Source organism: Pan paniscus, chromosome 15 (genome assembly GCF_029289425.2).
Source record: "Pan paniscus chromosome 15, NHGRI_mPanPan1-v2.0_pri, whole genome shotgun sequence".
In the NCBI taxonomy this organism is placed as follows: Eukaryota; Metazoa; Chordata; class Mammalia; order Primates; family Hominidae; genus Pan; species Pan paniscus.
In genome coordinates, this window is record NC_073264.2 from 80,648,100 (window position 1) to 80,667,777 (window position 19,678).

Consider the following 19,678-nt stretch of genomic DNA (forward strand, 5'->3'; position numbering starts at 1 on the left):
GTTCTACTTATTACCTTCTTTGCTTGACTGTGATAGATTGAGGCCATCTTTCTGTCTGTCCCTGTATTAATACATTCAGGCTGCTGTAGCACAATACCTTAGCGTGAGCAAATGAAGTTAAAGACCACCTCCTCCCCCTGCCCCCTGCAAAAACCTAGTAGTTCTCAAACTCATTGGTTCATAGAACCCATTATATATGAAAACCCATCAACATCCATGTAATTAGCAAACTTAACACACTTGAAAATGCTGCCTTTCAAGTCAGTATTCATATTAGGCAGACTTTGGAGATGTTGTGGATTCTGCTTCATACCACCACAATGACGTGATTATTGCCATAAAGTGAGTCACACAAATTTTTTCGTTTCCCAGTGCATATAAAATTTACGTGGACATTCTACTGTAGTCTATTAAATGTGCAATAGCATTGTATGTAAAAGTAATGTACAAACCTTAATTATAAATATTTATTGCTAAAATAATGCTAAAAATTATCAGAGCCTTCAGAGAGTCATAACCTTTTGGCTGATGGAGGGTCTTGTCTTGATGTTGATAGCTACTGACAGGGTGGCAGTTGCTGGAGGTTGGGGTGGCTGTGGAAATTTCATAAAATAAGACAATAATAAAGTTTGCTGCATCAACTGACTCTTCCTTTCATGAAAGTTTTCTCTGTAGCATGTAATGCTGTTTGATAGCATTTTCTAAATTTATTTCAAAATTGGAGTCCATCCTCTCAAACCCAGCTGCTCCCTTATCAACTAAGTTTATGAAATATTCTACATCCTTTGTTGTCATTTCAACAGTGTTCACGACATGTTTACCAAAAGTAGATTCCATTTTAAGAAACCACTTTTCCTCATCCATAAGCAGAAACTCCTCATCCATTCAAGGTTTCTCATGAGATTGCAGCAATTCCATCATATCTTCAGGCTCTACTTCTAGTTACCTTGTTCTTTCCATCACATCTGCAATTCCTTCCCCCACTGAAGCCTTGAACCCCTGAAACTCATCCATGAGGGTTGGAATCAACTTTTTTCAAAGTCTTAGTAATGTTGATATTTTGACCTCCCATGAATCATTGATGTTCTTCATGGCATCTAGAATGGTGAATCCTTTCTAAAAGAATATTTCAATGTACTTCATCCAGATCCATTAGAAGAATCAGTGTCTATGGCACCTATAGCCTTATGGAAATATTTCTTGAATAATAAGACATGAAAGTCAAAATTATTCCTTGGTCCATGAACTGCAGAATGGATGCTATGTTATCAGAAATGAAAGCAATCATAATCTTCCTGTATATCTCTTTCAGGGCTCTTGGGTAATTAGGTACATTGTCAATGATCAGTAAAATTTTGATAGGATGTTCTTTTCTCTCTCTCTATCTTTTTTTCTTTTTTTTCCTGAGCAGTAGCTCTCAACAGTAGGCTTAAATAATCCATGATGTAAACAGATGTGTTGTCATCCAGACTTTATTGTTCCTTTGATAGAACACAGGCAGAGTAAATTTATCACAATTCTTAAGGGAGCCCTAGGATTTTGGGAATGGCAAATGAGCATTGACTTCAACTTAATCACCAACTGCAGTAGCCTAAAACAAGAGAGTCAGCCCAAGACTACACCTTTGTCCAGCGGAAGACTGTTTTGTCTGCATTGAAAATCTAGTGCAGCCATCTTTATCAATTATCTTAGCTAGAACTTCTGAATAGCTTGCTGCAGCTTCTCCATTAGCATGTGCTACTTCACCTTGCACTTTTATGTATGGAGGTGACTTCTTTCCTTAAACCTCATGAACAAACTTCTGCTAAGCTTCCTACTTATTTTTCCTACAGCTTCCTCACTCTTCTTAGCCTTCATAGACTTGAAGAGAGCTAGGGCCTTGTTCTGGGTTAGGCTTTGGCTTAAGGAAAGATTGAGGCTGGTTGGATATTCTGTCCAGACAACTAAAACTTTCTCATGTCAGCAATCAGGCTGTTTTGCTTTCTTATCATTTGAGTCTTCACTAGAGTAGGACTTTCACTTTTCTTTAAGAACTTTTTCTTTGCATCCACTACTTGGCTCAGTGCTTGGCTTAGCTTTTAGTCTATCCTGGCTTTTGATATGTCTTCCTCACCAAGCTTATTCACTTCTAGCTTTTTGTTTAAAGTGAGAGACATGAGACTCTTCCTTTCCCTGAATCCTTACAGGCCACTGTAGGCTCATTATTGACCTACATTCAATATTGTTGTGTCTCAGAGAATAGGGAGACCCAAGGAAAGGGGAAGAGATTAGCGAGTGGCTGGTCAGTGGAGCAGTCAGAAAACACACATTTATCAATCCAGTTTGCCATCTTATATGGGTAAGGTGTGTGGCACCCCAAAACAGTTACAATAGTAACCTCAAAGATCACTGATCACAGGTCACCATAACAGATATAATAATAATGAAAACATTTGAAATATTGTGAGAATTACCAAGATGTGACACAGAGATGTGAAGTGAGCCCATGCTGTTGAAAAAAAATAGTGTGGATAGATTTAGATTTGCCTAACTTAAGGTTGCTACAAACTTTCAATTTGTAAAAAGCATAATATCTACAAAGTGCAATAAAGAAAAGTGCAATAAAATGCTGTTTGCTTGTAGTTTTAAAGTTTTTTATGAAAACAGTAATTGGATAAATTGTTAGTCTAAGCCTCTTTTGTAGTCAGAGGGCTATTGTATGTACTTGGAAAAAGTGTACATGCTAGGGACTTCCAGGGCAGCTTGCATCCCTGATGATGGGACTAAAAAGAACAGAGTCCCCTGCTTTGTGGGACCTAAAGCTTATACAATTTGTGTGTGTTTGTGTGTGTGTGTGTGTGTGTGTAACGTCTTGAGTAAAAAGAATTCAAAATATAAAAATGATTTCATTTAAAATGAAAAAAGATAATGAAAAATTACAGATTTTAAGAAGTTGGTAAATATCACCGAAATGGATAAATTAACTTACTATTTGCAACTAACTGCTTGACATTCTTCTATAACACTTTTTTCTATAAAATTAATAATGTTCGCTATGAATGCCTTTTCATGTGAAAAATCTGTAATATTCTTTTCTACAGGTAGGATAGAAAGGTAATTCAGTCTTTCCTCTGGCCTGGTTCGTCAAACTTTCTAAAAAATTACGGATAGTTTTTAGAGTTTATATTGGTAAATTTAAGTGAATTTTTAAAAAATGTTATAACTTCTGGCAAACCTCTATCAAAATACAAACTCTGGTCCTGGGTGACCAGAGAGGACCCCTAGGTAAGACAGCACTGGGGGTGGGAGGAGCATTTCTGGAAGCCATTTCGACACCTGGACAGTAGCAATAACTTAATTCTACAAGGACAAGATTGTAAGCTTTTTTGTTTTTGTTTTTGTTTTTGTTTTTGTTTTTTGAGATGGAGTCTCTCTCTGTTGCCCAGGCTGGAGTGCAATGGCACAATCTCGGCTCACTGCAACCTCCGCCTCTTGGGTTGAAGCCATTCCCCTCCCTCAGCCTCCCAAATAGCTAGTACTACAGGCATGCACCTCCACGCCTGGGATTACAAGAATGTGCCACCAGGCCTGGCTAATTTTTTTGTATTTTTAGTAGAGACAGGGTTTCACCATGTTGGCCAGGCTGGTCTTGAACCCCTGACCTCAAGTGATCTGCCTGCCTCGCCCTCCCAAAGTGCTGGGATTACAGGCATGAGCCACCACATCTGGCCAGATTGTGAGCTACTTAAAGATACCCCACCAAAGAACTTAATGTGTTCCATCTCAGCACCCTGGCCCTGTGTTGTCAAGCTGCTCCTCTCCTCCATCACACTGTGCACTGTATGGTGCCTCTTTATGAACCAGACGCTGCTTGTGCAACAGAGGCTGATCCCACTACGGAGACGGTATTTGTCTTCTCTTTATTTTACTGGAAGTCTCTGCCACCATCCGGCTGGTAATTGCTCCACACCACTTCTGAATCGATTGCTTTTAGAGTTGTTGAGCTTTTATTACTACTACTCATTGGGGAGAGAAGAGAGAAAGAAGCAGGTTGGCCTGGGCTCTGCAAGAGACGGATGTTGTCAAATTGTCTTTCTCCAGCTGTTGAATACAGCTCATAATGCTATTCAATAAAACCAGAAAGAAAATGAGAGTGCAAGGGAAAGAAGAGATGTCAGAAAGAGAGAACAAGAGAACATACGAGTCTGCCTTCTCTTGGAATAGACAGCAAAGCCATATTGTGATGTTGACTATATCATGCAATAATGGTGAAGAAATGTAGCAAGAAGTAAAAGACAGAGCTATTTAAATATATCTGTGGGCAATTGCACAAATCTGCCACTTTTGTAGGTATACTGATGTTTCCTCATTCCTGGAGCTGAGAAAAAGGGTCTATGTTTTGCTTTATTTTATTTCTTTCATTTAGTTTGGTAGGCTATGTAATTTGATTCAAGTATGATAGAATTCCTCCTTAGTTATACATATTACTGTTATTTTGCTAGTAAGTGGCTTTGTATCCACAATCAGGACACTCTTATGAACTGTTTACATCTGCTATTGATTGATCTAGTTGGGTTTCCTCATGCTTTCATCAAAAGGTAGCAGTTGGTAGGGCCATTCACTGGAGAATGAGGAACTCGCATAATTAGATTTAGTGAAGAACACCCTCATTCCAACTGGAATCTGTCTTTAAGAAAAGAAAAGAAAAAAAGCTCCAGGTTAAGGAGCTTCGAAAGACTGAATACTGATGTAACTTTTGTTCATGCTAATTACTCACAACCCAGATAATACTTCGTTTAATGATTTTATCCCATTTGTTATCCCCTATGACATTCATCTGCATAAATTAGTTTCTTGTCAACCTTTCAGAAAGGGTTTAATGACAGTTCATGGTGTTTACTTATTTTCCAAAAGTAGTCTAAGTGAGTCATTATAAATTGAACATTCAAGTTAAATTTGTCTGAAACATATATAAGTATCATATAAATTTCAGATTTTATACAGGGTTCTCCTCTACTAAGCAGGTGGAATATACCCCCCATTTCAGAATGCCAGTTTAAATTACTTGCCTGGGGTAAAATACCAAATCAGAGTTGGACATAAAACCCAGGTGTCCTTATTCTCATTCTACTATTCTAATAACCAGATCCAATGCTATAATGCTGCAAATTATAGGCCCTGTTTTTCGAGTAGGATGCATGTGAATGTCATTTATCTCTTATATGCATGAATAGTGTCTTCCCTTGTGGTCGCTGTACTGCTTCCAGCCTGTCATGTCAAGCAGCATTGCCTTTATTATTGAAATGAAGAGGATACTTAGATCATTGATCTCAATGGCATTTGGCACCATAAGAACTACCAGTCTGTTGTATCATATAAAATGATACTGCCTGGTATACAAATCAGCCAGTGTGTCAACAAAAATGCTGGCATCAGATAGAATGTCCAAATTGCTATCACTCTGCCAGTTTTACACCTACATCCCTATTAGTTCCTGTCTAATTACCAATGATAAAAGTACTTTGAAGTCCCACTGATTTCCATGTAAATATCATACAAATTTGGATTTGCTTTAACATTATAATTCCATCAGCTTAGAAGTTAAAATTTAGAAAAGCCGTAGTTCATTAGTTTAAGTCACTTCAAAACTTACCTTGCTTAGTTTTCAGATAGACTCCCATCCTATACTTCTAGGACTGTACAAATAAAAAAATGAATTAAAAGACATTTCTTGATGGGTTTAATGTTTTCTACTAATGATTTTGACAGACAATCATAATCTGTTCTGAGTTCTTCTTTTCTCCTTCCATTTCAATTCTTCATAAAACATGGAAAAAACTTTGGAGACTGAATAAGATCTATGGTAATCCACAATAGGTGAGGCCCTGAACACAACATAGGGAAAACATGTAACCCACCCCTAATAAGCTCAACTTACTGTAAACTCTTGAGGAGTAATTAGGGACTTCAGCAGAGTCTCTCTGAAAAAGCCAACGCATTGTAAAACCCTTTTAGTTTTTACATGAATATTAATTCTTTGAAAGTAGATGAAAGACTTTCTTTAATGCTAAATTCTTATCCATAGAGAATAATATTAGAGTGAGGATCTAGTGTATTATTCCCATTTCATGAATAGGAAACGGAGAAGTAGAGAATTTTAGGTACCATAAAAGTGACCCAAGTGCCATGTGTCAAAGCTAATATACTTAACTCAAGCCTATTCCAGTGGGTTCTCACCCTTCACTTGTGCCCTAAGGCCTGGCAGCTTATTTCAGGAGGGACACCCGTTGTTGGTGTAAAGAGCAAGATCTTTTATGGGTATCAGTTTTAAGGGGCTTATGGGAATAATCAATATGCTATGGAAGTAATGAAGATATTTAACGTCCTGAAAATTCTAGTCTAAGCTTTGAGAATGTGACCATAAAATTGACAGGGATTAACTTTAATATTTGACTAGTTAACGGTAGGATTTTTTCCGTTACAGTGCACTGTGTCAAAATTTGGTCTCGTTAAATAAATTCCTATTCTATCAGGGATGAGCTTCCCACAAATAATGTTAAAAAAAAAAAAAAAAAAGGAGAAAGCATGATAAACCTTTTTTCCTGTTTCTCTTCTTCTAACCACAGGGTGCACTATGGCAGTTGCAGGGCTTGGTAATTGAATTCAGTTCTGCCACCTGAATACATTTCTACTGTAAGTGGATCTCCCTCCTCTACCAGAGAAAGAAAATGGCCTCAAATGATTCTGACTGGGACACAGCAGCCACCTCTCTTGTAAATAGCTGGGTCTTATTGACTTATCTTGGTAGGGAGCCAAAATTGCTGCCCAGATGAGTCCAAGTAGTAGCCAGAAGAGACCCAGCTACTTATGGGGTCTCTGTCTTTGTGAAATAAGTATTAAGAGGGTCCATCTTAAAGAAGGAAGAGAAGTATGGTCAGGTGAGTCAGGCAATGATGCTTAGTGAAGTACAACCTCAGAGTTACGGTTTTTAATAATACGCAAAATTACATGTGTAAGTGTATTGATATGTTTTATAATACAGCATGCCCAGAATCTCAAAAAGAAAAAAAAAAAAAGAAGATGTTCCTAGGTTCTAAGTATTTTTCTTTGCATAGTGGTTTGAGGGCGAGTCAAGTTTATAGGTGTGCTGACCTTTAAGAGAGTTAGGAATAAAAGAGGGCATTGAGAGAAAGTGGTTTGGGTCGCAGACACCATCCCTCAAATAGCTGACCATGAAGGTCTATAATAATAATTGGCATTATCTCAATTTGCCAGGTATCTTTAGTAGAATGTGCTTTATCTAATACCCAAGGTAGGGTTTCAACAACGCTGAGAATCTATTTATGAAAAGGCCAAGATGATAATGTTAGCTAAGTGCTAAATATAATAAAAAGTAGTCATGACCACCATTCTAGACAAGCCTCATTGTCCCGCACACTTTATCTGGACCTGTGGTTTCTGGATGGTTAAGCGGCTTGTACTCACAAAGACAAATTGTGCATTCTTGGAATACATTCTTGGAGGTCTGAGAGTTTTCTGTGAGTGGTGCTGAAAGTGTATATTTCATCTCAATGACAATCTCAAAAAATTATAATGCAAGCATATTCTGAGTGATCTTGTTGACCACCTAATAACCAGGTACTTTTATAGAATTTTAATGCCTGTGTTGAGTTGTGTTCATGGGGAACAAACCTGTCATACCTTATTTGGTAAGGACTATTGAGAAAAGAGCAGAGCCAGGCTGAGAACATAAGGAATGCATTTATGTCAAGGAAAAAATAAAATGATGCCAGAGTCTGATTTTAAAAACAAAGCTATCTCACGATTTCAAATGGAGAAAACAGGGAGGGAGAATAAAATCACAGCAAGCTTAATTAGGTGTGAGCATCATGACCTCAGGAGAACCTGGGCCAGAGAAGTCAGGAGTATTAATGTTTACTATGGAACTGGTAATTTCATTTAAACCAAGCAGCATCAGCTGTCACATTAAATTAATATTTTTGAAATTTTATAGCATTTATATTTATTTGTATTTAATTTATAAATGGGTGTTGGTTGTGTAAGTGCTATAAGTATAAATGGATTGTAGCTAGTTTTATGTTTGTGTATATATGTGTGTGTATACACACATGTGTGTATATATACATATATACACACGTGTGTATATATACACACGTGTGTATATGTATATATACATATATATACACACACACATATGTATATATATGTAATGCTAACATAAAATAATTTGAATGATTGCCAGGGGTCCCCAAGAATGAGCTTTTTCTTTTAAAATTGGCCTGTACTTTCTTTGAGAAGCCTTGCCACTGGTAGAGGAGCTATTCAGTGCCCATTGAGTCAAAATTTGGCCTTAATATAAATGGGGAGGTTTTCCCTTGCCATGTTTGGTGCCTGCTAGGTATAGTCACTTGCTCTAATTTCAATAGGTGGTGGAAATTACCAATAGGCAGAAAAAGACAGCTTTGTTGACACCTATTTGGTTGAATTTTACAAAATGGAAGGATGAATAATACCTCAAAGGCAATCTGGTAGATTCTTTGAGGGAAAGAGATGTGCCTATGTACAGGGAATAAAGCTCAGCACATTGACTGTTCTTAGGTTAATGGAAAAGAATGAGGCTAGTGTAGGAGCCAGCCAATTATGTTTCCTCCATAATTAGAGTCTTATAAAAATATCAGCGTGAATTACTTGCTAAATACGAATTACAATCGTTAATGTTTGTTAAGAAAAATAATTCAATTTAGAGCAAGAATGAAAGAAATACAGGCACCCAAGAACAGGCACAGAATACAATCACTTTAACCAAAGCTTAGCATGGATTATTTTCTCTCACTTCAGCTTCAAGTTTATTCTAATCTTTTTCTGGGGGGCAGGAGACAGTCAGAGAGGAATGCATCTGTATGTCCCAGCTGTGTGGCTTCTGAGCCTGACACCCCTGTGCTCTAACAAGACCCAGGGAAGAAATCCTTAGCAGGCTCTTACCCTTATCAGAACAAAGCTATTTAGTTGCCACCTTAACTCCAGTAATTAACTCAGTGGAGCAAATTTCCTTATTTCATGTAAGATGTGAGCCAAAAGCTCTCCTTGCTGCACTTCTTCTATCTCTGGGATAAAGCCAAACAGGGAAGAAACTCAAGGACCATAGAATCTTTCCTTGCTTTTAGTTTTCCTTTGAGGAACCTACCTCCCAACTCCCTCCTCACCTCTCTCCTTGACCACTGAGTAGTACCACTACTCAGTTAATACTGAATTTTCTTCTTTTCCAAGCCCTGCAGTTTACTCTAGAATTTCTACTGACAAAGCCAAATCTTGCTGTGATTTTTGCCCCCATGGAGAAGCATGTATTATAGGAACAACTAACCCTTTATAACTTAGGAGGCCCTGGGGCTTCATTGCATTGCAGAGTCATACAACCATAAATGCCCAGCCATACATCACCAGGGTTAAATCATTTTCAGTATGAAATGATGTAATCCAATTTGAACACTGCCTCAAATCCAGTGCCCTTCATGTGGTAAGTATTCGATACATACCTAATATTTTAACTTTATTTATTTTTACCTCCTCCAATACAAAAAAAAAATGTAAATAACCCTCAATGATCTGTAAAAAATCACTTAGTTGGAACACTTTGTTCATCCTCTAGCAATGTCTGATAAGTTAGTTATCATTACATCATGAATCATGATACTCCTCATCAGGCAGTAAAAATACAGTAATTTCGTTTAATTGAAGGGAAATACATGTTTACCTTGGTAAAACTTATATATTATCTTTAAATAAATAAAGGGTTATCTTGTTCAAATAGCTTAACCCCATAATCAAATGTTGCTTATAGAGGTCCTGCTTTAAGGATCTCATAATGATTTGCATATCATTAGCTTGTCAGAATACCATCCTAAACCTTGCTGATATCTGCTCTCTTTGCAGTTCATTCTTTGTTGCATCCAAGTATTACAGTAAGTTGTTCTCTGGCAATTTGTTTATACTAATGATTTGACAGTTATTTTTTGACCCTTGAATGACATAATTATGTTAAATACAGTTTAGGCTAGCTTGTGTTCAAATTGACATGAATTTTTAAATTAGTAATGTTGGTATCTAGTACATGACAGAAATGAAAAATAAAGTATTTTGTATTTATGCAAGAAATTATCTGTACCGATCAAAACTGACCTCTGGACACAAGACCAGACTGGACTTCCATATGTTAATGGGAAACAAAATGGGGAAGGGGCTCCTAATACTTAAGTTTATTAAGAATCCCAGGATACCTCTTAGAATGATAGAGGTGATGTTAGCCCTTATGTCCTGGACATGATCCAGTTTAGGTAATTGCTAATTACAATCTGTCTACTTAATTCCCACGGCCCTTGCTTCTGAATGTTATTTTCTTCACTTAGCAATATTTAACTATTATTTGCTCTTGGTGTGTGACTGTTGGAACATCTGCTGATTCCTCCTTCTACGTTCGGCATGATTTGCTTTTCATTTGGTTATTTGATAATTATTATTTTCATATTATTTTTGTTCTAAATATGTCTATAGATAGAAAACAGAAGCCCTGTCAAAGTTTTAGCTATTTTTTAACTGCGTGGGCTGGACTATGCTTTGTCAATCCAGCATACAGACTTTCTGGATGTAAGTTTGGGAACAGTGGGCATACCACTGGCCCATGAAACACTCACTATAAGATAGTGTCAACTCAGAGGTGAATCACAGATAGACCAGGGTTTTCAGTGTCTTCAAAACTAGGGCTGAAATCAGAGCACTTAGGGGCTCATAACTAGATCCGTCTAAGGATCCATCCTATTCTGGAGCCATTCCAAAACAGGGGTACCTCTGTTTTGGGTGCTAGAGCATGCTTTATTTCAATTACAATTAAATGGAACTGAAGAACAGAATTAGAAAGTGATGAGTCAAAAATTCTTATTCACCACAAATACAGGGCTAGATAAACTCCAGGTATTCCACACAGTTTCCATCCCTCTGAAGGAAGCGAGATTACTCTTGTGTCTGTTCAGCTATGAGCACCTTGATTTGGGATATATTGCTTGGAGTTCAGATGGAGAAGACATCCAGGTTTTATCTATAAACTACCCTCCATATCTCTAAAAGTTACTTAGAGGAAATCACTGAGTTGAAACTTCATTCATTCCCTAGCAATGTCAGATGAACTGAAGCATCTTTTTCAATAGTCAATATATCCTGAGCCTTCTTAGTGAACACAGTGCTTAGAACTTTCAATGAATTGACCTCTCTAAGATTATGGACTACATATTCCAAATGTGTAGATTTTGACCTAAATTTTACCCATTCTACAGAAAACCAACAAACTCCACCTCAGAGAGATGTTCTCACTAAATCTACCCACCAGGGCTTACCAGTCTAAAAGGCCCCAATATTTTCCCCTGTGTTTTCTGAATGATTGTGTTTGATGTAGAGCCGGGAGACTCCTCCTGTGGCTTTTATTAATGGACCAAAGTTTGGTTCCTGTGAGGACTGCAATGTGTGACTCAAATGCCCAGTCCATGATTCAGCTAGTGAGGGGAGTAACCCATTTTATCAGTTGTGCTGTCTTCCACTGCTGTTCTCTATATTCCATCAGAGGAAACAAATGGCTTCTATTGTGCATAAGAATGCCGTTTAGTCCCAAGCACCATTTGAAATGGAAATGAGGAGTAACAGTAACAGAAGAACATTGGCTAATAATTGTGCTCCAAATAGCCATTTGGCCATGTGGGCAGGGTAAAGGTAATTGTGTCCTAGAGTAATACATCTTCTGAGCATTCCCTGAGACTATAATTGCTGTGTTGATGGGATGCATTTTTAAACATGTGATTGCGGCTCTTAGACTTAAAAAAAATGGCTGTTTTCAGAATGATCTGACTTTAAGATGTCAGGCAAGATTTTGAAGTCAGAATAACAACACACAAACACAGATCTAAGATGTATTATTGTGTAGCTACTTGTCTAACTGCATTTTTTTTTCTTAAGTCTCACCCTGTCTTGGTGATACACAGATTAATACTAACCTCCTACCAAACAATCCCTGTTGCCACTCTACTGAAAATATATTCTTGCCTTCCACAAGCAGAAGGCTGAGTGTCTTTGTGGCTTAGGAGAGAACAAAAACACATCTATGTATTCATTGCCTTGTTCACTTGCACAAACGGAGAAAACTCTTTGAAAACATATTCCTTTCTCCTGAGTGAAAGAATGAGCAGGCTCTGCCTCCCCTGATTTACTGCACCCATCCTAATCAGTGTAGATGATTCTGATCTTGCATTAAACAATTACTATGCAGGCTCTGGGCTTGAGTTTTGACTTAGGTTTAGAAATTGAGTAGTTCCCACAATGCCCTCCATTATTAAATGTATGAAAAGAGGATCAACAAAGAAAAAAATTAATGGGCTTTTGAATGAGCAACTTGTGTGTGTGTGTGTGTGTGTGTGTGTGAGAGAGAGAGAGACAGAGAGACAGAGAGAGGCATGATCTTGGCTCCCTGCAACCTCCGTCTCCCGGGTTCAAGTGATTCTCATGCCTCAGCCTCCCGAGTAGCTGGGATTACAGGTGCCTGCCACCACACCTGGCTAATTTTTGTATTTTTTGTAGAGACCGGGTTTTGCCATGTTGGCCAGGATGGTCTCGAACTCTTGAGCTCAAGTGATCCGCCCACCTCAGCATCCCAAAGTGTTGGGCTTACAGGCGTGAGCTACTGTGCCTGGCCAACAGAACATATTTTAATGTCTGAAAAAAAAGAAGAATGTACTTTAAACATCACCAGGAGGGATACACCCTTCGGTGTCCTTAGGCCTTGCTGGCTTGCTGTGGGTATAAAGCATTAATTCTTGTCATTTGCTGGTTGTACTCCTCCACCAAAACTCTTCAGTTCTTGGCCTCTAATTCAAGCTTTCTTCCAAGCTTCTCTCCACTCTCACCGTGTCATTTCTAGGAGGCCTCAGAGTTTTCCACGCTAGAACACAGTCGGTACTCTCGTGTGTGTTTTCATTTTAGCCTCTTTGTTGATGTCTGCTGCCTGTCAATCCACCTGGGTTTGTAAAGTTCCTGAAGCAATTCCTGCCATGAGAATGTTCCTTCATCCAGAATGCTGCCTTCTATGCTCCCCAAACTCAAAGACCTTCAGGGACCAGTAAACTCAACTGCCCAAAGCCAAGCACAGCTGTCCACAGAATTGGGGCAGAGATTCTTCTCCATAGGACTCTGGCCTGGTGCATAGGTTTGGCTGAGGAAAAGATATGCTTTTCTCTTTCCCCTTTTCACTTCTATCCCTTTTCACCAGGACTCTTGAAGAATATTCTCACAGGCATCGTTTCCCCTCAGGTCAGAAAATATGTGCGGAACAGACCCTGAGATGCTGACTGTGCAGGGCTGTTCAGAACCAGTCAGGTCGGGCCCTGAATCCTTGTGATATGGAATGAGATATGATAAATTGGAAACTGTCTTTAATAAATTGCCATTCATGATAATTCTAGTGATAATTAATCTGCTGAGGCTGCTATAAAATATCATAGACTGAGAGGCTTAACCTATGTATTTCCACACAGTTTTGGAGGCTGGAAGTCCAGGATCAAGAACAAGGTGCCAGCCAATTGGCTTTCTGTGAGGGCTCTCTTCCTGGCTTGCAGTCAGCTGCCTTCTTGCTGTATTCTCATATCACCTTTCCTAGGCAGATGCATGCAGAGAGGGCAAGTGAGCTGAGCAAGCTCACTGGAGTCCTTTCTTGTAAGAACACTAATCCTACTGGATCAGGGCCTTCACTTTTGTGACCTCATTTATCCTCAATTCCTTAGAGGCCCCATCTCCAAATTCAGCCATATTAGGGGTTAGGGCTTCAACAGATGATTTTTGGGGCAAGTATTCAGTCTATGACAACCCTCATTTAAACTCATCAGGGACCATTGATAAAATGCTATTCATTCTTCCCTATGCTGGTGTGGAAATTTGCCATCCAATGGATGCCTGCAATATATGCCAGAGACTTTAGGTACGCTGTGGCATGGCTTAGTGACTATGAGAAGACTGACATATTAGCTTGGACTAGCTTTTGTTAAGCAAATGGACTATTTTACAATCCAAGAAAATGAACAAAATTCCGTTTTACTTACTCAAGATAAAAATGCATTGATACTGCAAGACATATCCTCACTGAAAGATAGGGTGACTTAAAATATCCCATTTAAATGCAAAGGACACTGGAAAGTATAGCAAGACAAAGTAAAGAAAATAACAACCTTGCTAACATATGACTAAAATAGGAACTGGCAGCTGGGGGTGATGAGAGAAACAAAGGCAGTCAGCTACACACTGACTGCCGGGGAGCATCCTGCACCTCAGGTAAGGGAGCTTCCGCAATGAATGCCTGGGCCTTTGGCTTTGTTTCAAGTGTTTTGATCTAGCGGAGTCCACAGGATCATTTTTCCCGTGGGCCAGACCTCTGGAGAAGCAATTGGCATTGTTAGTTTGCACTGTTAGTTCTGAAGCTAGTTTGGTAACAAAAAGTTATTGTAGTAAGTGCACTTGTGTGTGTATGTGAGGGGTGTGGATAGATGATCATGTTCAAGTCTGTAGTAGAAAATTTCTAATTATTGAGTCTAGAGAACTAAGAATACTTATAGGAGGTAATTAATCCTTACCCGACATTTGGAAAATGTCTTATAACCCTTATGTTTAATTTAACACAAATATAGTCTACTATTCAGATGGTTACCACTTGGAGCAACTCAAACTATTTCCCTACAGATTTTCCTGTAGGGAATGAATGAGAAATTTTTTTGTTTGTTTAAGGCCTGAAATTTTACTACCAAAGTCAAATTTTGAGTATTGATTGTTGAGTCCTGAGGATGGTTATATTATCATGACAAATCTTGCTTATTGTTTTTAATTAGACAAAATTTTCAAATAACTATGAGTTATTACATATCTCTTTTAGTATAGTGTTCTATAGATTGTATTTTGTTTCATTACCCACACTACACACACAAACCACATATACACATGCACAACACACACACATACTTTCTATACTTCATGTAAATGCTTTGAGACAATCCTATTTAACATTGACAATGAACAGGACAGCTGGTCTCTCAATAAAATCTAAGATACCACAGTAGTATCTGCAAATAATATATAAATTAGAAATATTTGGAATGTTTAGTTTATTCGCTAAAGCTCTTCAGAACTATAAATTACAATATTAATGAACTTATTTTTAATTCCCATCACTTTCATTTTTATAGAATCCAGAAATAATGCGCGTAACTTGCCATTCCTCCCCATTAGTACACTTGAGTCCAAAGGAGAGGTTCACAGCATCGTGCTCTTTTGTGATGTGGTTGAGAAGAAAACCAGCTCAGGACAAGTGGACTCTGAAAATAGCAGACTTTCCTTTACTCATCTTTTGAGTTTTCAGAGAAGAGTAGAGATTCAGTTCATTGAATATTTCCTTTGTACTAGGCTCCATGCTAGAAACTGGAGAAAATGATAAATGAGAACCTATCTTTAATTACCATTCTAGAAAGAAGACATGTACATTAAGGATAATATGTAATGGATGTCATAATATAAATATGTACAAAGACAAGGTGTAGCATAGAAGGCAGATGAATTGTTATGTTGATTGGAGTGTGGTTTCTGTTAAGGGATGACATTAATGAGGTATTGCCTTTGCAACCTCAAGAATGAATAGAAGTTAATCAGACCAGAAAAGAACCATTTCACAAGGAGCAATATGTACACATAATTCAAGACAGCCAGAATGTGAAGTAAGAGGAGAGTCAAGTTTTGTCAGCATATTATATGAGTGAGGGTGAGTTTTGGCTTTGAGAATTGCTTTGTTGTGTTTTTCCAGATAGATGTTTTTCAGATATCTTCTCCCCTGTGAGAAATTTCTGCAGGTTTGATTGATCCTTTCAGATGCTTTTTAAATATATATTAGTTTCATCACTTTACGACATTGAGAGTCCATGTATCTTTGACTCAAATGCCTAGGAACAGAAGATGTGAGGAAAGGGAGAGAGAGAGAGTCTGTCATTTAACAATTATTATTCAAGTACCTAAACCAAATCGAAATGCCTAAAGGAATGCAGTGGGTGATGTAAAAGAAGGTATAGGGCAGGTGTAACAACACGGAATGGTAGAGAGGTGGGAGGTGGGGGGACGGGAGAGTACACAGCTCTTGTAAGGTGGGCAGCTGCCTTATAGCTTCAGCCAGTTGTCGCACAGCACTGGTTTTGTCAGTTTTCAGTTCTTTGAAAAAATTGGAAATGTGAAATTTTATATGGAACTGTCAATTTGTGGAAGTTAGAAACCACTCGCGGGCCAGCACTGGGAAGGCCATATCCAGCCTGACTTGCTCTGCTTTATAGACCATGCACTCTCAGTGGTTGCCTCAAGGGCTCTAGAAAGAAGGTCAACCCTTTGCCTTGTGGCTTTTGTGCATTGCTTTCTTAAGAGGAACATAAGGAAACTCTACTGTTCTCAGCTGCTGTTGTGGTTACTTGGCCATTTGTAAGACTTATATATAATAACGAAGTTGTCTTCGAGGGCTGCCATGTCCGTGATGTAGTTGCTTATCTAATTTTGTAATCTTTTATCAATTCCCTCTACATCTTGAAGGCCAGGCTGGGGGTATGGTACAGAATACTAAGTGGTTTCAAATCAAGTCCAATTTCTGTTGCAATTTTTATTGTGATAACAAGATATATTATTAATAACAATAAAAGACAATAATAATGTATTATTATATTGTAAGCTTACCATGAAGTGTATGGGCAACCCAAAAAGATATTCAGCCATCATTAAAATCTTTTCTAATCACAGCCACACATTTCATATTATATTAAGGAAAAACATAAAAGCAATCTTGATGTTAAGTAGAATTAGTAAAGACCTAAAGGAGTATAACAGAATAAACACAAAGTAGAATAAGTAGGCCAGAATATGATTGTATTCTATCAACAATGTTATATTTGCTTAGAAATCTCTTATATTTCTTCCTCCAAATATGCGCGCATGCACCCACACACACACACACATACATATATACATATATGTATATCTGCAATTGTCTAAAGGTAGATGGTATAGCATAAAGGTTAAGAGTGTAAATTTGGGGTTCATACTACTAGAGTTTCACAACTGCCTATGTAGCCTTCCAAAAATATTTAGCATCCTGAGCTGCAGTTTTCTCATCTATAAACAAGGATTAATAATAGTATTTATCTTTGTACTATTAGGTATGATTGAATAAGATATTTCGTGTAAATCATCTAGCGTACTGCCAGATATATTTTATAGTCATTATTAATGCATATCGTTATTGTATCATTATTATTACTAGAGTTTTAACTCTCTGGCTGTTGGCAGGAGGCCTCAGTTCTTCTACCCATGGGCCTCTCCACAGAGCTGCTTGAGTATCCTCAGATGTGGTGGCTGGCTTTCCCTAGGGTGAGTGGACTGGGGGATTTGGGGAACAAACTAGGTAGAAGAACACCTCTACCATGTCTATTCTTTAGAAGTGAGTCATTATGTTTGGCCCACAATAAAGAAGAATGGAAATATTTGCTAAAGATTTTGCAGATGTATTTTAAAGCCACAACAAGGCAAAGGGTTATTATTCTTAATTTGCAGAAGTAATTGAGACTCAATGAGATTAGATAACATACCCAAGAAAACACAGTAAATTGCATAACTTATTTACTGGAGCTCCTCCCCAAACCCCTAAACTATGTGACCTTCTTGCTTTAAAAAAAAAATGGATTATACAGCACATATCACCACTGCATTCTCTTTTTTATGTTGTTCATGTGTGTCTGTGAAATGTGCCTTCTAATAAAAATTTGAGGACCTTATACTTTTCCAGAATCATTTTGTTGAAGTCACGTTTTGGAGTACATTTGTATGCAATCCATCTGATAAGGGAAGTATATTTCTCACTGGAATTAGTATATGCGGAAAACACCATCAATCGTAGTCATCACAAAGCAATTAAGTACCTAATTGTGCATGGCTCTGAGTTTGCTACTGAAACAGAAAACTTCTTAGGCTTGCTAAGAAAACTTCTTAGGCTTCTAAGCCCTCCTGGGGCTTGGAATCCAAGAGTTCAGTAGAAGACGGAAGCATGGTAAGGAGAACAAGAACCGAAGACATAAACAAATTTATTTGAAATACGGTTGCAGTGGAGCAGGGAGAGTGGATTCAGGGGAAAGAAAAATAAAATGAAATAAGATGCTGAGGTTCAAGAAAGGATAAAAGGTAAAGTGGCTGAATTTAAATGACCTGGGTTTCAGTTTTTAACAAAACATAAAAATAACTGAAGAAAGGCTCTATATTTTATTTAACAATAACAACAACAAAAATCAAAGTGCTGTTTATCATTGGGACTCAACTTTTGCAGAGTTTTTGCCTTAAATTTTTTCTCTCTAAAGCAGAATTTCCCATCACTTTAGATTCCTTTCCGTGTCAATGATGGCTTTTAATCCCAATTTCCATCACTACCCCTCAGTGAAATGATTGCTTCCATGTTTGAGTATATATACATATGTCTGAGACTTAGGTCAATTATTTTCATGCAGAAATCGGGGAGGGTGCTCCTGTTTTTCATATGCATTTGTAAGTATTTTCAATCAATCATGCATTTATAATCCAATTGGGAAGATATGATTCAGACACAATAGCCCGTCTGTTGCAAGAGTCTGTTATAAAATTGATCAGTTGGCCAAGTTATGCTATTTTTTTAAGTTACTTTGCTTTCTTTCTGGGAAGAAGAAAGACAAAAAAGTCCAGAAACCAGCAGCAGCAGGTGCTGCCAAAATGGTATTCTTCTTATCTGTGCTGATTTCAAGGGGTGTGCAAAAGAATGTGTAATTGCTTTTCTCTCTGGCTGTTGGGATGGCGTCTGTCTCTCTGGCATTATCCACTTATTTGATCTAGCTAAGGATAGGAGCAGAAATAAATTAAAAATGCATTTTCCCAGAGGCCCCAGGGATGTTATTCACACATTCTCCCTTCTACTGATCTCTGCCAGTGGTGTGTAAATATATATTTAGGGGGAAGTGGCTGAAGTCAAAAGCTCTATTGGATATTCTTTCCCTTTCAGTTACTTACCTTCTTATGCACAAATAGAAAGAGAGAAATCAGAATAGCAGAGAAATTAACAGACATGACAGCACAACACTTTCTTTCCCATGTGCTGATTTGAAGAGGCTCATGTATTTATGTCACAAATGTCAAAATTCAAGTTTCTAAGCAGAAGAAAAAAGGAAAAACTGCTAAATGTTAAGTGATTTGCTTATTTGAAGAGTTGTATTACAAAGCAATGGAATGGGAGAGCTCTCCCAGCCCAGGAAAGACAAATGGGAAGACGGGTCTATTCTCATTTTGGCATTGGACAGAAGGCAGCCTTCTGGCCTGCTGTCACTTCCTATCTGTTCAGTCTTCGTTTTGCTTCCCCGCTGACCATGGATCGGATTCTGACTCATATCAGAGACTCCCTCTTCTGATCCTATTTATTTATCTGAGGATTTTTTCTTTTCTTTTTCCATAGACTCCTAGAATCCAGAGGAAACTCAGCGGCATCTCTCATATTATCCTAAGCTTTCTCAGAAATGTGACATCAATATTTTAAAATTTTCAGTAGTTATCAATATTTCTT

General features: G+C 38.0%; 1 protein-coding gene and 1 long non-coding RNA gene across 39 annotated transcripts in view; one reads left to right on the forward strand and one right to left on the reverse strand.

Annotated features, from left to right (window-relative positions):
* The window catches only part of NRXN3 (neurexin 3), a 1,742,415-nt gene that overhangs the window by 1,434,894 nt on the left and 287,843 nt on the right, over positions 1 to 19,678 (forward strand). The gene's annotated exons all lie outside the window — the stretch shown is intronic.
* The window catches only part of LOC129393840 (uncharacterized), a 39,039-nt gene continuing 34,551 nt past the window's right edge, over positions 15,191 to 19,678 (reverse strand). For both annotated transcript variants that reach the window (XR_008620936.2, XR_008620935.2), the window contains exon 3: positions 15,191 to 15,495. This is a non-coding gene — a long non-coding RNA (uncharacterized LOC129393840). The remainder of the gene's footprint in view (positions 15,496 to 19,678) is intronic.